Below are 17,199 nucleotides of genomic sequence, written 5' to 3'. Positions count from 1 at the left end.
CCATTGTGAGAAGGTCACACATACATCATGAGGTGACATTTTGTCTGTGTGTAGTTATCATGTCCATTGTGAGAAGGTCACACATACATCATGAGGTGACATTTTGTCTGTGTGTAGTTATCATGTCCATTGTGAGAAGGTCACACTTACATCATGAGGTGACATTTTGTCTGTGTGTAGTTATCATGTCCATTGTGAGAAGGTCACACTTACATCATGAGGTGACATTTTGTCTGTGTGTAGTTATCATGTCCATTGTGAGAAGGTCACACCTTACATCATGAGGTGACATTTTGTCTGTGTGTAGTTATCATGTCCATTGTGAGAAGGTCACACTTACATCATGAGGTGACATTTTGTCTGTGTGTAGTTATCATGTCCATTGTGAGAAGGTCACACTTACATCATGAGGTGACATTTTGTCTGTGTGTAGTTATCATGTCCATTGTGAGAAGGTCACACTTACATCATGAGGTGACATTTTGTCTGTGTGTAGTTATCATGTCCATTGTGAGAAGGTCACACTTACATCATGAGGTGACATTTTGTCTGTGTGTAGTTATCATGTCCATTGTGAGAAGGTCACACTTACATCATGAGGTGACATTTTGTCTGTGTGTAGTTATCATGTCCATTGTGAGAAGGTCACACTTACATCATGAGGTGACATTTTGTCTGTGTGTAGTTATCATGTCCATTGTGAGAAGGTCACACTTACATCATGAGGTGACATTTTGTCTGTGTGTAGTTATCATGTCCATTGTGAGAAGGTCACACTTACATCATGAGGTGACATTTTGTCTGTGTGTAGTTATCATGTCCATTGTGAGAAGGTCACACTTACATCATGAGGTGACATTTTGTCTGTGTGTAGTTATCATGTCCATTGTGAGAAGGTCACACTTACATCATGAGGTGACATTTTGTCTGTGTGTAGTTATCATGTCCATTGTGAGAAGGTCCACTTACATCATGAGGTGACATTTTGTCTCTGTGTGTAGTTATCATCCATTGTGAGAAGGTGACATTTTGTCTGTGTGTAGTTATCATGTCCATTGTGAGAAGGTCACACTTACATCATGAGGTGACATTTTGTCTGTGTGTAGTTATCATGTCCATTGTGAGAAGGTCACACTTACATCATGAGGTGACATTTTGTCTGTGTGTAGTTATCATGTCCATTGTGAGAAGGTCACACTTACATCATGAGGTGACATTTTGTCTGTGTGTAGTTATCATGTCCATTGTGAGAAGGTCACACCTACATCATGAGGTGACATTTTGTCTGTGTGTAGTTATCATGTCCATTGTGAGAAGGTCACACTTACATCATGAGGTGACATTTTGTCTGTGTGTAGTTATCATGTCCATTGTGAGAAGGTCACACTTACATCATGAGGTGACATTTTGTCTGTGTGTAGTTATCATGTCCATTGTGAGAAGGTCACACTTACATCATGAGGTGACATTTTGTCTGTGTGTAGTTATCATGTCCATTGTGAGAAGGTCACACTTACATCATGAGGTGACATTTTGTCTGTGTGTAGTTATCATGTCCATTGTGAGAAGGTCACACTTACATCATGAGGTGACATTTTGTCTGTGTGTAGTTATCATGTCCATTGTGAGAAGGTCACACCTACATCATGAGGTGACATTTTGTCTGTGTGTAGTTATCATGTCCATTGTGAGAAGGTCACACTTACATCATGAGGTGACATTTTGTCTGTGTGTAGTTATCATGTCCATTGTGAGAAGGTCACACTTACATCATGAGGTGACATTTTGTCTGTGTGTAGTTATCATGTCCATTGTGAGAAGGTCACACTTACATCATGAGGTGACATTTTGTCTGTGTGTAGTTATCATGTCCATTGTGAGAAGGTCACACTTACATCATGAGGTGACATTTTGTCTGTGTGTAGTTATCATGTCCATTGTGAGAAGGTCACACTTACATCATGAGGTGACATTTTGTCTGTGTGTAGTTATCATGTCCATTGTGAGAAGGTCACACTTACATCATGAGGTGACATTTTGTCTGTGTGTAGTTATCATGTCCATTGTGAGAAGGTCACACTTACATCATGAGGTGACATTTTGTCTGTGTGTAGTTATCATGTCCATTGTGAGAAGGTCACACTTACATCATGAGGTGACATTTTGTCTGTGTGTAGTTATCATGTCCATTGTGAGAAGGTCACACTTACATCATGAGGTGACATTTTGTCTGTGTGTAGTTATCATGTCCATTGTGAGAAGGTCACACTTACATCATGAGGTGACATTTTGTCTGTGTGTAGTTATCATGTCCATTGTGAGAAGGTCACACTTACATCATGAGGTGACATTTTGTCTGTGTGTAGTTATCATGTCCATTGTGAGAAGGTCACACTTACATCATGAGGTGACATTTTGTCTGTGTGTAGTTATCATGTCCATTGTGAGAAGGTCACACTTACATCATGAGGTGACATTTTGTCTGTGTGTAGTTATCATGTCCATTGTGAGAAGGTCACACCTACATCATGAGGTGACATTTTGTCTGTGTGTAGTTATCATGTCCATTGTGAGAAGGTCACACTTACATCATGAGGTGACATTTTGTCTGTGTGTAGTTATCATGTCCATTGTGAGAAGGTCACACTTACATCATGAGGTGACATTTTGTCTGTGTGTAGTTATCATGTCCATTGTGAGAAGGTCACACTTACATCATGAGGTGACATTTTGTCTGTGTGTAGTTATCATGTCCATTGTGAGAAGGTCACACTTACATCATGAGGTGACATTTTGTCTGTGTGTAGTTATCATGTCCATTGTGAGAAGGTCACACTTACATCATGAGGTGACATTTTGTCTGTGTGTAGTTATCATGTCCATTGTGAGAAGGTCACACTTACATCATGAGGTGACATTTTGTCTGTGTGTAGTTATCATGTCCATTGTGAGAAGGTCACACTTACATCATGAGGTGACATTTTGTCTGTGTGTAGTTATCATGTCCATTGTGAGAAGGTCACACCTACATCATGAGGTGACATTTTGTCTGTGTGTAGTTATCATGTCCATTGTGAGAAGGTCACACTTACATCATGAGGTGACATTTTGTCTGTGTGTAGTTATCATGTCCATTGTGAGAAGGTCACACTTACATCATGAGGTGACATTTTGTCTGTGTGTAGTTATCATGTCCATTGTGAGAAGGTCACACTTACATCATGAGGTGACATTTTGTCTGTGTGTAGTTATCATGTCCATTGTGAGAAGGTCACACTTACATCATGAGGTGACATTTTGTCTGTGTGTAGTTATCATGTCCATTGTGAGAAGGTCACACTTACATCATGAGGTGACATTTTGTCTGTGTGTAGTTATCATGTCCATTGTGAGAAGGTCACACCTTACATCATGAGGTGACATTTTGTCTGTGTGTAGTTATCATGTCCATTGTGAGAAGGTCACACTTACATCATGAGGTGACATTTTGTCTGTGTGTAGTTATCATGTCCATTGTGAGAAGGTCACACTTACATCATGAGGTGACATTTTGTCTGTGTGTAGTTATCATGTCCATTGTGAGAAGGTCACACTTACATCATGAGGTGACATTTTGTCTGTGTGTAGTTATCATGTCCATTGTGAGAAGGTCACACTTACATCATGAGGTGACATTTTGTCTGTGTGTAGTTATCATGTCCATTGTGAGAAGGTCACACTTACATCATGAGGTGACATTTTGTCTGTGTGTAGTTATCATGTCCATTGTGAGAAGGTCACACTTACATCATGAGGTGACATTTTGTCTGTGTGTAGTTATCATGTCCATTGTGAGAAGGTCACACTTACATCATGAGGTGACATTTTGTCTGTGTGTAGTTATCATGTCCATTGTGAGAAGGTCACACTTACATCATGAGGTGACATTTTGTCTGTGTGTAGTTATCATGTCCATTGTGAGAAGGTCACACTTACATCATGAGGTGACATTTTGTCTGTGTGTAGTTATCATGTCCATTGTGAGAAGGTCACACTTACATCATGAGGTGACATTTTGTCTGTGTGTAGTTATCATGTCCATTGTGAGAAGGTCACACCTACATCATGAGGTGACATTTTGTCTGTGTGTAGTTATCATGTCCATTGTGAGAAGGTCACACTTACATCATGAGGTGACATTTTGTCTGTGTGTAGTTATCATGTCCATTGTGAGAAGGTCACACTTACATCATGAGGTGACATTTTGTCTGTGTGTAGTTATCATGTCCATTGTGAGAAGGTCACACTTACATCATGAGGTGACATTTTGTCTGTGTGTAGTTATCATGTCCATTGTGAGAAGGTCACACTTACATCATGAGGTGACATTTTGTCTGTGTGTAGTTATCATGTCCATTGTGAGAAGGTCACACTTACATCATGAGGTGACATTTTGTCTGTGTGTAGTTATCATGTCCATTGTGAGAAGGTCACACTTACATCATGAGGTGACATTTTGTCTGTGTGTAGTTATCATGTCCATTGTGAGAAGGTCACACTTACATCATGAGGTGACATTTTGTCTGTGTGTAGTTATCATGTCCATTGTGAGAAGGTCACACTTACATCATGAGGTGACATTTTGTCTGTGTGTAGTTATCATGTCCATTGTGAGAAGGTCACACTTACATCATGAGGTGACATTTTGTCTGTGTGTAGTTATCATGTCCATTGTGAGAAGGTCACACTTACATCATGAGGTGACATTTTGTCTGTGTGTAGTTATCATGTCCATTGTGAGAAGGTCACACCTACATCATGAGGTGACATTTTGTCTGTGTGTAGTTATCATGTCCATTGTGAGAAGGTCACACTTACATCATGAGGTGACATTTTGTCTGTGTGTAGTTATCATGTCCATTGTGAGAAGGTCACACTTACATCATGAGGTGACATTTTGTCTGTGTGTAGTTATCATGTCCATTGTGAGAAGGTCACACTTACATCATGAGGTGACATTTTGTCTGTGTGTAGTTATCATGTCCATTGTGAGAAGGTCACACCTACATCATGGGGTGACATTTTGTCTGTGTGTAGTTATCATGTCCATTGTGAGAAGGTCACACTTTACATCATGAGGTGACATTTTGTCTGTGTGTAGTTATCATGTCCATTGTGAGAAGGTCACACCTACATCATGAGGTGACATTTTGTCTGTGTGTAGTTATCATGTCCATTGTGAGAAGGTCACACTTACATCATGAGGTGACATTTTGTCTGTGTGTAGTTATCATGTCCATTGTGAGAAGGTCACACTTACATCATGAGGTGACATTTTGTCTGTGTGTAGTTATCATGTCCATTGTGAGAAGGTCACACTTACATCATGAGGTGACATTTTGTCTGTGTGTAGTTATCATGTCCATTGTGAGAAGGTCACACTTACATCATGAGGTGACATTTTGTCTGTGTGTAGTTATCATGTCCATTGTGAGAAGGTCACACTTACATCATGAGGTGACATTTTGTCTGTGTGTAGTTATCATGTCCATTGTGAGAAGGTCACACCTACATCATGAGGTGACATTTTGTCTGTGTGTAGTTATCATGTCCATTGTGAGAAGGTCACACTTACATCATGAGGTGACATTTTGTCTGTGTGTAGTTATCATGTCCATTGTGAGAAGGTCACACTTACATCATGAGGTGACATTTTGTCTGTGTGTAGTTATCATGTCCATTGTGAGAAGGTCACACTTACATCATGAGGTGACATTTTGTCTGTGTGTAGTTATCATGTCCATTGTGAGAAGGTCACACTTACATCATGAGGTGACATTTTGTCTGTGTGTAGTTATCATGTCCATTGTGAGAAGGTCACACTTACATCATGAGGTGACATTTTGTCTGTGTGTAGTTATCATGTCCATTGTGAGAAGGTCACACTTACATCATGAGGTGACATTTTGTCTGTGTGTAGTTATCATGTCCATTGTGAGAAGGTCACACTTACATCATGAGGTGACATTTTGTCTGTGTGTAGTTATCATGTCCATTGTGAGAAGGTCACACTTACATCATGAGGTGACATTTTGTCTGTGTGTAGTTATCATGTCCATTGTGAGAAGGTCACACTTACATCATGAGGTGACATTTTGTCTGTGTGTAGTTATCATGTCCATTGTGAGAAGGTCACACTTACATCATGAGGTGACATTTTGTCTGTGTGTAGTTATCATGTCCATTGTGAGAAGGTCACACTTTACATCATGAGGTGACATTTTGTCTGTGTGTAGTTATCATGTCCATTGTGAGAAGGTCACACTTACATCATGAGGTGACATTTTGTCTGTGTGTAGTTATCATGTCCATTGTGAGAAGGTCACACTTACATCATGAGGTGACATTTTGTCTGTGTGTAGTTATCATGTCCATTGTGAGAAGGTCACACTTACATCATGAGGTGACATTTTGTCTGTGTGTAGTTATCATGTCCATTGTGAGAAGGTCACACTTACATCATGAGGTGACATTTTGTCTGTGTGTAGTTATCATGTCCATTGTGAGAAGGTCACACTTACATCATGAGGTGACATTTTGTCTGTGTGTAGTTATCATGTCCATTGTGAGAAGGTCACACTTACATCATGAGGTGACATTTTGTCTGTGTGTAGTTATCATGTCCATTGTGAGAAGGTCACACTTACATCATGAGGTGACATTTTGTCTGTGTGTAGTTATCATGTCCATTGTGAGAAGGTCACACTTACATCATGAGGTGACATTTTGTCTGTGTGTAGTTATCATGTCCATTGTGAGAAGGTCACACCTTACATCATGAGGTGACATTTTGTCTGTGTGTAGTTATCATGTCCATTGTGAGAAGGTCACACTTACATCATGAGGTGACATTTTGTCTGTGTGTAGTTATCATGTCCATTGTGAGAAGGTCACACTTACATCATGAGGTGACATTTTGTCTGTGTGTAGTTATCATGTCCATTGTGAGAAGGTCACACTTACATCATGAGGTGACATTTTGTCTGTGTGTAGTTATCATGTCCATTGTGAGAAGGTCACACCTACATCATGAGGTGACATTTTGTCTGTGTGTAGTTATCATGTCCATTGTGAGAAGGTCACACTTACATCATGAGGTGACATTTTGTCTGTGTGTAGTTATCATGTCCATTGTGAGAAGGTCACACTTACATCATGAGGTGACATTTTGTCTGTGTGTAGTTATCATGTCCATTGTGAGAAGGTCACACTTACATCATGAGGTGACATTTTGTCTGTGTGTAGTTATCATGTCCATTGTGAGAAGGTCACACTTACATCATGAGGTGACATTTTGTCTGTGTGTAGTTATCATGTCCATTGTGAGAAGGTCACACTTACATCATGAGGTGACATTTTGTCTGTGTGTAGTTATCATGTCCATTGTGAGAAGGTCACACCTACATCATGAGGTGACATTTTGTCTGTGTGTAGTTATCATGTCCATTGTGAGAAGGTCACACTTACATCATGAGGTGACATTTTGTCTGTGTGTAGTTATCATGTCCATTGTGAGAAGGTCACACTTACATCATGAGGTGACATTTTGTCTGTGTGTGATCATTTTGTCTGTGTGTAGTTATCATGTCCATTGTGAGAAGGTCACACTTCATCATCATGAGGTGACATTTTGTCTGTGTGTAGTTATCATGTCCATTGTGAGAAGGTCACACTTACATCATGAGGTGACATTTTGTCTGTGTGTAGTTATCATGTCCATTGTGAGAAGGTCACACTTACATCATGAGGTGACATTTGTCTGTGTGTAGTTATCATGTCCATTGTGAGAAGGTCACACCTACATCATGAGGTGACATTTTGTCTGTGTGTAGTTATCGGGCACGCTTTGTCAGATCAAGAAGGCTCTTTGTTCTCTTCCAGTGCTGTGACACCAGTACTGATGAAGCTAATAATTACAATACATCCTCATTTCAACAGATCAAGATACAACCAGTAGTGAATTTATGGTAACACATTTATTTTCAGATAGACTATACTCGTCGTCGGATTCTATACATGATCTTGTGTACACTCTGTCTACACTCACCCCTCTCTGTTATAGGTGTCATCATTGTCAAAGTCACTGGCCTGGAGATCAAACACTTGTGAAAATATCCCCTGTAACAGAGAGCACATCAACATATCACTCTCCACATAAACTGCTGGGCAGTTGCTCCTCACATGGTATGAAGAGCCTCTTTCCAAGATTCAGGCAAGGTCATACATTCAGGTGATCTTTTGTAACCACTACCCAAGCCAAGCGGGCCCCAATGCAGCTGAACATGGTCCCTATATATGATGCCATCATGCTGACATCTAACATCTCAGACAATGTCCACGGTGGTCATACAAAGTGTGACAGTGATGACAGTTATAGTTATAGTGATAGCGTTAGGTGTGTAGGTGTGTTGCAACATGCACTGGATCACCAGAGTGCCAACAATGGTGCTCTTGTCATGCATCAAGGAAAACATGGTAGCCATCCATTTCCACATTCAGTATCATCTATCACTTGATGATGGAACAGAAATCAATCATAACTCCTCTTGTGTGATAATGTAAGCTCATCCATTACCTTATCTGAACTCCCCTTACAGAAAGCAAACCCTTTAAGGTACATACCATGCCGAGGATATTTGTACCAACAAGACTGGATGCTTGAGTGCAACTATGTTTGATGTGACTGATGTGACAAGTCTGCAGGTGTCTTGCACTGCAGAACACCATATCCCCCTGGCTCTGGACATGGCAGGAATAATGATAATATGGTACAGGTACCATGTAAAAGGTCATTTCCATCTATTACTTTATTTATACTACTATGCTTTGACTATCGATGAGATGTTTCAAAAGGCAAGTTCTGTAGGAACAATACAACAGTCAACAGCTAAACAAGACTAGAATGCTTACCCTAATTCAATTCAATTCAATTCTTTATTCTCATAAACCACCTTGGTGGTACAAGAGCATATATTGTAAACATATATACAAAAAAATTTAAATTCAAGATGGCAGTAAACAACATATTAACATTTTTTCTAACAAGAGATGATAGATGTAGGATATATTTTGATAGATTTACTATGTCTCGAGATGTTTTTACAGATAATATTTTCGTGAACTTTGTTTCATTGGGAAAATAGGTTAGATGGGAGGGTAAATATTCTTTCCTCAAAGTATCTAATGCTTTGCAATGAAAAATACAGTGGTATTCATCTGGCGATGCTTTTAGAAGTGCATAGTTGACATAATGATGTGCACCTCTACACTCTTGGTCTGATTCAGTGATTAGTTAACTTATCCTGTGTGTGCCTTCACTGGCTGCAAGACAGGACACACATGTGTGCATGGCTCTGGGCAAGGTAAGTGAAGCAGACATGAGGTCCTTGTGAGCCCTGATGGATGCATCAGTAAATCTGCCTGACGTCCTTGCTTCCATAAGCTGCATGGAAGGACTAACAAGCCATCTGGCCAAAAATCTTTCCCCTCTCTAGTGTAAGAAACAAACACTATCCCCAATAATGTCTTAAGTGCTTCCACTGAAGTACCAGTCCAGGGCAAGCACTGGGCATCAAATGGTTTAAAGAGAGATTACTTGATAATGGCCAATAGCAATGGGGTGAGTTCCCTGTCCTTGGCCTTCAAGTGTTGCCTCAACCTGGGATTCCAGAAAGTTCTTTGACAATTTTCTTCTGGCTTGTAGAACGAAAGTAACCTGAGGTAGTAGGTGTGGGCATTGACCATACCCTTGGTTCTCCCTCAGCTCCAGCCAGCACGGTGGTGATTTGTATGTTCTCTCACTTGATGTTCACAATGAAAGGAATTCTGTGATTGGTAAATAGGGTACACATGAGAGGTCTCACAAAGAAGGACACTAGACATATGCATACCTAGATGGTCATCAGGACTAGAGAAGAGACAGTATTCGGTGTAGCAGAGGTTGAGAAACACATGGCAAACCTTATTGACCTATGTTAATGTACCTTATGAACACATTCTCAAGAGTGGGTAGTGATCAGATCATACACCCTCAGCTAGAGAGGTATGTACCAAAGGATTTGGTCATTGTAAAGCCAGTTTAGTTAATTATTTGAGAAAAAAAGTTACTGTAGATACTACAAGTTCTACATGAATAATGGCCTCTAGAATGCAAAATCATAATATACAAATATACAATATCACCATTAGAGCACATGGTATATTCATAATTATAGACATGAGGAATAGACTGTGTTCATTTCCATAAGTGGATGTTTAGGACAGATAGCAACACTAAATAGAAAGTTAGTGCTAATGCCAGAAAGGCTGATTTAGAACTTTCTACAAGGGTTGATTGATGTTTTCTGTGCCTCACATAGACAAGAATTGTGTCATAGTGAAATATTCTGTTGTGGACATCACACTGTGTCAAAGATCTGTGAGCACAAAAACTTGATTGTCTCATCATGACAAATCAGCAATTAAAAACTGCACAAACTTGAGGAACATGGAGTGATCAAGTACTTGCAGAAAAGGACTCAACACCAAATGGAAAGGGTGCCCATTCCTGGACCGACATAAGGAGGGGGGCACTAGCATGGCGGCATCTCTGGGACAACCTTGTAAAAACCCTGTACTGAAAGGCCAGTCAGCAATACCAGAAACTGTGACAGTCTCCCCAAAGGATGCCATGAATTAATGTTCACATTATTTCTGCTCACTGGTTACATAGCTTCCAACCTGATGCTCAAATAGCTCTGTTTAAAATGCTTATCAGAGAGTGCCAACAACTGATTGAATGCGTTCTACAGCAATACAGCATAGCTCTCAGCATGCTCATGGGCTACCATCATGTACTGGCACCAGGCACATACATTGAGATGCCTCAATTGTGTCATCCTGATATATAATATATACATGTAATTAACAATAAGATAATATTGGTCAACTCCTCCACAGTGTGTACTTCAAGTATAATCAACTGATTAGTACCTGGATCAATCTGAAAACAATGGAATTCACTATAAATAACGAGGATTGTAAAGACAAATAGAAAGACAGTTTGTGGACGTCAGCACAGTTTTCTTCGTGTGAAGAGTGTTATTTAGTGAAAGCATAGACTGAATAACAATAACTTAAGTCATGTATGGGAGTTCACAAGATACAGTTTATCTTCCTATGCTCAACACCTGGGAGCATGCCCAACAGATTTGAAACAATATGTTCATATTCCATGATTGAAATTTCCAAGTTTCTGAGTTTATTTGAAAATATTTCTTAAAAAATGTTCATAACTTACAAACAGATCTCCTGCAATTGTACACAGAATTTGATCTAACATAACATGTCTAGTTACAACAAAGTAAGTTACAACTGTGCAGCTGGATATCTGGACCATCACATAATTGTGTGGTCTGTTTACATGCAGTTCTGCTGCATTGTGTCCCACAACCAACACAAACATGTTTATACAATTTTCACACAATGACCATACATACATTCACACATATATATATTAGCCCACAGTTAGCTGAAATAGTCTGGACAGCAGCACAGAAAGTGAGGTAGATCTATCGAGTGAAGACAACCAATCAGATGTCAGTAGGGAGAAACACAAATTTCTAATTTGCAACAAATAACATTCATTTTCATTTTCAAAAATTCTATTTAGGCTCAATGTTATACTTTTGTTTACTTACTTCCAAAAAAGATAATCACTCACGAAACAATGGCGAGTCTTCTTCAGAGGTGTATTTCATGAATAACACAATGCCATTTAAAAAGTGGTCAAATGTAACACATTATATTCTGGATAAAACTTTCTCAGTAAAGTACAGATTTTAGTACTTTTGTTGGGTGGAGTACCATCTGGGATTCGAACCCACACTCTCAGAGTCAAGCACCTAATCGCCAGCACATAAAGTCCATGGTCTGGACTACCAGTTGTCCTGGATTCCATTTTTGTGGAAGCTATGGTGGCTGAGTGGAGTTAAGATGGCTGACTTTGTGTGCAGGCAATTAGGTGTCTGAGCTGGGGGGTTTGAATCCCAGAGGGGACCCAACCCTACCCAACTAAAGTACTAGAATCTGTACTTAGCTTTATGCACAGCGAGATACAGTATGCAGCTTTCTTATTGTTTATCTCCAAAACAGTTTTTTTGCTTGGAAAACCCCTAGATCCACCTCTGACTGATCATTAATAAATGATGATAAACATACATCCAATGAATCAATGTTTATCCAAAAGACCCGACAAACACCATTATCCCCTTTGATATTTATCTATAAAAAGTAGTTACCAAGGTAAAAACTTGAACAATATATATTTTTTTAAATTATCATCAATGTTTAACACATCTTTATTAATGTGATTTGTGCTGACTTTAACTTTGAAAAGTAGTATATAATGTACGTGGTTGTGAGTATTTACTATATACATTTTAACATTTGAATGAGAAATGAATTTGTTTTGGGGCTTATAGATACTGGGCTCACATAAGATTCTCAAGACTTGAGTTTCCCAAATACTTCCTACATATTGTTGACAAGTTCACCCAGCATGTGTTATAAACAGAGGCTTTCCCACTGCCAAGTCATGTTTGCCAAATTTCTTCTTTCAAACTCGGTTGTCACTGCATCTTTCTTCAAGCTTGCTCTTGCATTCACATAACCATGTTTTGAATGGTTTGTCTGGATCTCAAAATGCAATGAACACAAAGTATTGCTGCATCCAAAATGTCCTCCTCGATAAATCGGTCCTTACACTTGGAATTTAAAGAAATGACACTTGATACCTTTTTTACATGGACTGGTCACCAATACGAACACAATATCCCATCTCATGTCTACTACACACCTACAATAACGGCAAAATCACTCCATTGTTGTGTAGATGAATGCACTGTAAACACAGGGAAATGGCAGATGGCTCACCACTGTGACATCACAGCCTTAGCTCTGCCAAGGCTGGGATTACAATATGCATACAGGCAGGTTGTGGGAATAGAATGGTTGTTTGGTGCTTTTCAGTTAACAAAAAAATCACATGAATATTTCTTGCGACTAAATAAGTTTATTTCATTTTACCATTTAAAGTACAGTAGGAAGTTAATATTCAATATGTCTCCCTTTAACCCTTGTTTCCCAGGTGTCATCACTAATCTTCATTCATCCATTAAGATAAATGTCACTGCTATTTTGATTTTTACATCTAGTGGAATCTGTTTTGTCAGATAATCTAGTCTGATTATACATCGTTTTATATTTCCTAAATATATCCCTGTGTCATGTGAAGACATTGATGAACTGTGATGTATTCCTTCCTCCTTGTTTACCACTGATCACATCAAGTTGAGCCATCTCCACATCAACAGACAATTCCATCTCCGTCCCTCTTCACCAAGGATATGAGGTCATAAATGTTGGGGGGCTTCATCTTATGATCGCCCATCAATGATGTCTTCGATTATCTTCACCCATTCTCCTGATAGAAGATGGAAGAAATGAACTCGAAAGCACTTTCAACCGATCAGACCAAACTTGTTCTTCAATCGATCTGGGTCCCAATCCACAAAGCGTTCAGTAGCTCTACAACATTCATTAAGTCTATGATAAACTATAGAGGAGTTCGCCAAATCGTGAACGCTATTTAACACTTTGTGGATTGGGACCCAGGCTACTGAATAATGATAACCTACAGTACCAACACAGTTCACTGAATCCAGCATGTTGAAAAGGCATCATGCCCTTGTCCACGTGATGAGTTTCTAAGCACTGCAATCACCTCCACCAGTTTCTACATGCTAAATACTCTTGTCCTATTATAGGTAGGTAAATGACAGACTCAAGCTGACAGGAGCCTTGTTCTAGAAGCTTGCAGAGTCAGGAGAAATTGTTAGTGACAGAGAAGGAAAAAACAGCTCTAAGGAAACTCATCATTCGAAAACATCACTCAAATAATTTCATAAGTGGAATGTTCAGCAATTTGTTTATTTTTGATGCTTCCACAACTTGATACCAAAACAAGAAACAGGAAATCAGCTGAATCTGTCCAGTTTTCTCTCTCCCCACAGAAAGTAAGGAGATTAATCACATGGAAAAGAAAGGGCTCATGCAAAAGAATGGTGCAGAAAATATTCACCGCTTCTAAGGGTAACCAAGGCTGCTTGTTTTTGTCCTGGAAGAAAGCAAAACAGTGAGTGTACGAGGATGCTGCTGGTGCTGGGACAAGGCCATCAATGAAACTGTAAAACAATGTGCTTCAATCTCAAATGCATCAGATTTAAGAGTTTAAAGGGGAAGTGTACACGAATAAATCACATTTATTCTTATGTGAATCAAAGTGAACTGTTTTAATTAGTTAATACCAATGTTTGAAAATATACACTCATTTTTCTTACAATGTAAGTATAACCCTCAAAAGGAAATAAGTGCTGAAATGTTATGCCAATATGAGGTATTTGTTTGCTGAGCTAAACAGGCCAGAGTTACATGCCTTTGATTATGGCGTAATTGGTGCCCGCCACTTGATTTTAAACTGGTCTCCTGTCTAGTCCCAAATCAAAGATAATACTACTGATATTAATCAATGCAGAAAGAAAAAAGTTTGTGAAAAATAATAAGAAGCATAAGAACAGAAAATGTAAGCAGCAGGATCGTGCGTTTATATTTTCATTCATAACCTCACCAAGCAGTATGAAAATACCAAATATGTATAACAATGTTGACGTTAGTTAGATGACATCACTATCGGGAAAGCCACTTTTTCTAAAATGGCGTGTTCACTGACACGAAAGTACGCCCGGAGTTTTTGAGGAAATTTTTTTCGTTGTTTCAAGCAAAGGTATATGCATAAATGTGACATGTAAGTGTCCCAAAATTCTGTCAGTCTGCTGGTTGTTATTTTCTTTTTTGTTTTCATTGTGACCAAGGAAATAGTCAGAAATTAAGAGAGAAGTACCACTATCAAGCAGCGTGAGTTTGTGTCCATGCTTTCAAAAACTATTATATGTTGGCAGACGTAATCTAGAAAATCATTGGGATACACCTGTTTTATTTAACTATCGCTTTTACTTATACTGATACCTTTCCCATGCATGTTCTAAACCTGATGAGTAATTGTATGCAGCAAGTGTAGTGAACGGATACACAGTGTAAAATCTGAGATTGGCTTTCTACATTTCAAACAAGCATTCTTTTCACACAGCGCCGGCATCTTATATCCTCGATATATTTCGTTAGATTTCACTCGAAACACTCGATATTGGTGATAGAGTCCGGCTTGTTAGTTTATTTTGAACTGTATGAGGGAATTCAGGAGGATTCCGTGTAAGAGGAAGATGGTGTTTGAACTTTTTACAATTGATTTTATGAATGAGAAACATAACCGACATACCACGTGGCGCGGATTTTATAAACACTATGTAATATAGCTGAAAATTCACTTTGATCGCTTATGCGTATTTTCCAAAAACATTCTCAAATGCATTCTCGGTTCATGCGATAATGTTCAGAACGCAGCATTGAGTGATTCGACCATACAACAAACAATAATAATTTGCCGACTCAATGATCGCGCCTTTTTTCTTTAAATTCGTTCCTCCAGTGAAATTTGACATTTGGACTTCTAAGACATACCATAAATTACGCAAAACGCAGAGTGAACGGTGATTTAGTAATGTGTCAAAATCCGAAGATTGATTTCACGATGCATGCAATTTTCATTAGACTTTTATCTACAATATAGGCGGATTATTGATCAAGGTAGAAAACCACTCAAAACAGCGTTCATAACTGTAAAATTGCATTTTATCTGCGTGATTTGGATAGGTCCCACCGACATCAAAGTGAAGGTGGAAGAGGAGGGACATATCGCACGCATTTTATGCTAAGAACTTTAGCAATCAAAACGAAAGAATGCCCGGCACATTCACCGATGCTGGAGTGCATATAATGCTTCCATAGAAAAAATACTGTTGGAAAGGCTAATCCGACCTTTGTTAAATACATTTTACGGCATTTTGTTCGCACGGGTAACACTTTAGCGTACAATGTATCACGTTTTTCAAACTGCAACGCCATTTACACAGTGTAGAACTGACCACATATAGTCAGCTGACGGTAAACACAATGGGTGGATTAAACAGCAGCCTGGCGCGATCGAGACAATAAAGAAATCACACCCCAAAACTCATGCGCCCAATGCGAAATGGCTCAATAAGGTCAAACGACGCCTGGCTGGTTTATCGCTTAAGCACCAATGACGCTATTTCCAAGGGACATAAGCCATGGTGTGTTTTATTGTGGGCGCATCTAGAACCTTTGGTAGTAAATGTTGAAAATATGAATTGATATAACGAAATATATGAAATTAGTTACTTCTGATATATGTCTGGCGGGTTTGGATATAAAACTGCTTGATAAACACTTTTTTATGATGAAAGGTACAAGTACACAAGGTTAATTGTATTGTACACTTTTGCCCTTTAAAGCGGGTATGCAGCTTCTCTTCAACTGGTCTTGAACATATTTTATAAAGTAAACATTTTTCATGCTATATTCGAAGTATTAGACAACACATAAATAAATATACCTGAGTTGAGGATCAAAGTTGTCAACATGATTGTCCTATCAGTCCACAAACACATATATCAAGTTATAAGCTGACTCATCATTATTTACATAATGTCAACTTCAGCCAATCTCATTCCTAGGCATTATTATTGATTCACCCCAAAAAGAACTTATGAATGTAGTTTGATCTTTGTAGAAAACCTTCGTCAGCAAAGTGCAAAAAGTAACTGTAAAAATTCACAATAATTACTTTTTCCAGAGTTTGGCCTCAGCTCGACCTTTTTATTAGTTGTAAGTTTTATCTCATAAAAGTAGAAAATCTTATTTATCATAAGAGAGTTTGTCATGGAGGCCAAGTAGTACCCTCCCTCCCTTTACCTCTTTACAATTTAAGATGATTGTATACTTACTCTATAAACTTCTTCACTGCTTTTTGTTCATGGTTTAAAAACATGGATCATAACATGTTGTTCACCCTAGAGCATGTAATGCCAATATTTAATACAGATTCACCACATTTACAATACACCAACTGAGTAATAACCAGGGAATAGAGTAATTCAGTTTCTAGATGTCATGGCTTAATTGTGACAACAGTCCAGGGCCGTG

Source organism: Haliotis rubra, unplaced genomic scaffold (assembly GCF_003918875.1).
Source record: "Haliotis rubra isolate DU_JTF1 unplaced genomic scaffold, ASM391887v1 Scf726, whole genome shotgun sequence".
Classification (NCBI taxonomy): domain Eukaryota; kingdom Metazoa; phylum Mollusca; class Gastropoda; order Lepetellida; family Haliotidae; genus Haliotis; species Haliotis rubra.
This window is presented reverse-complemented; position numbering follows the sequence as displayed.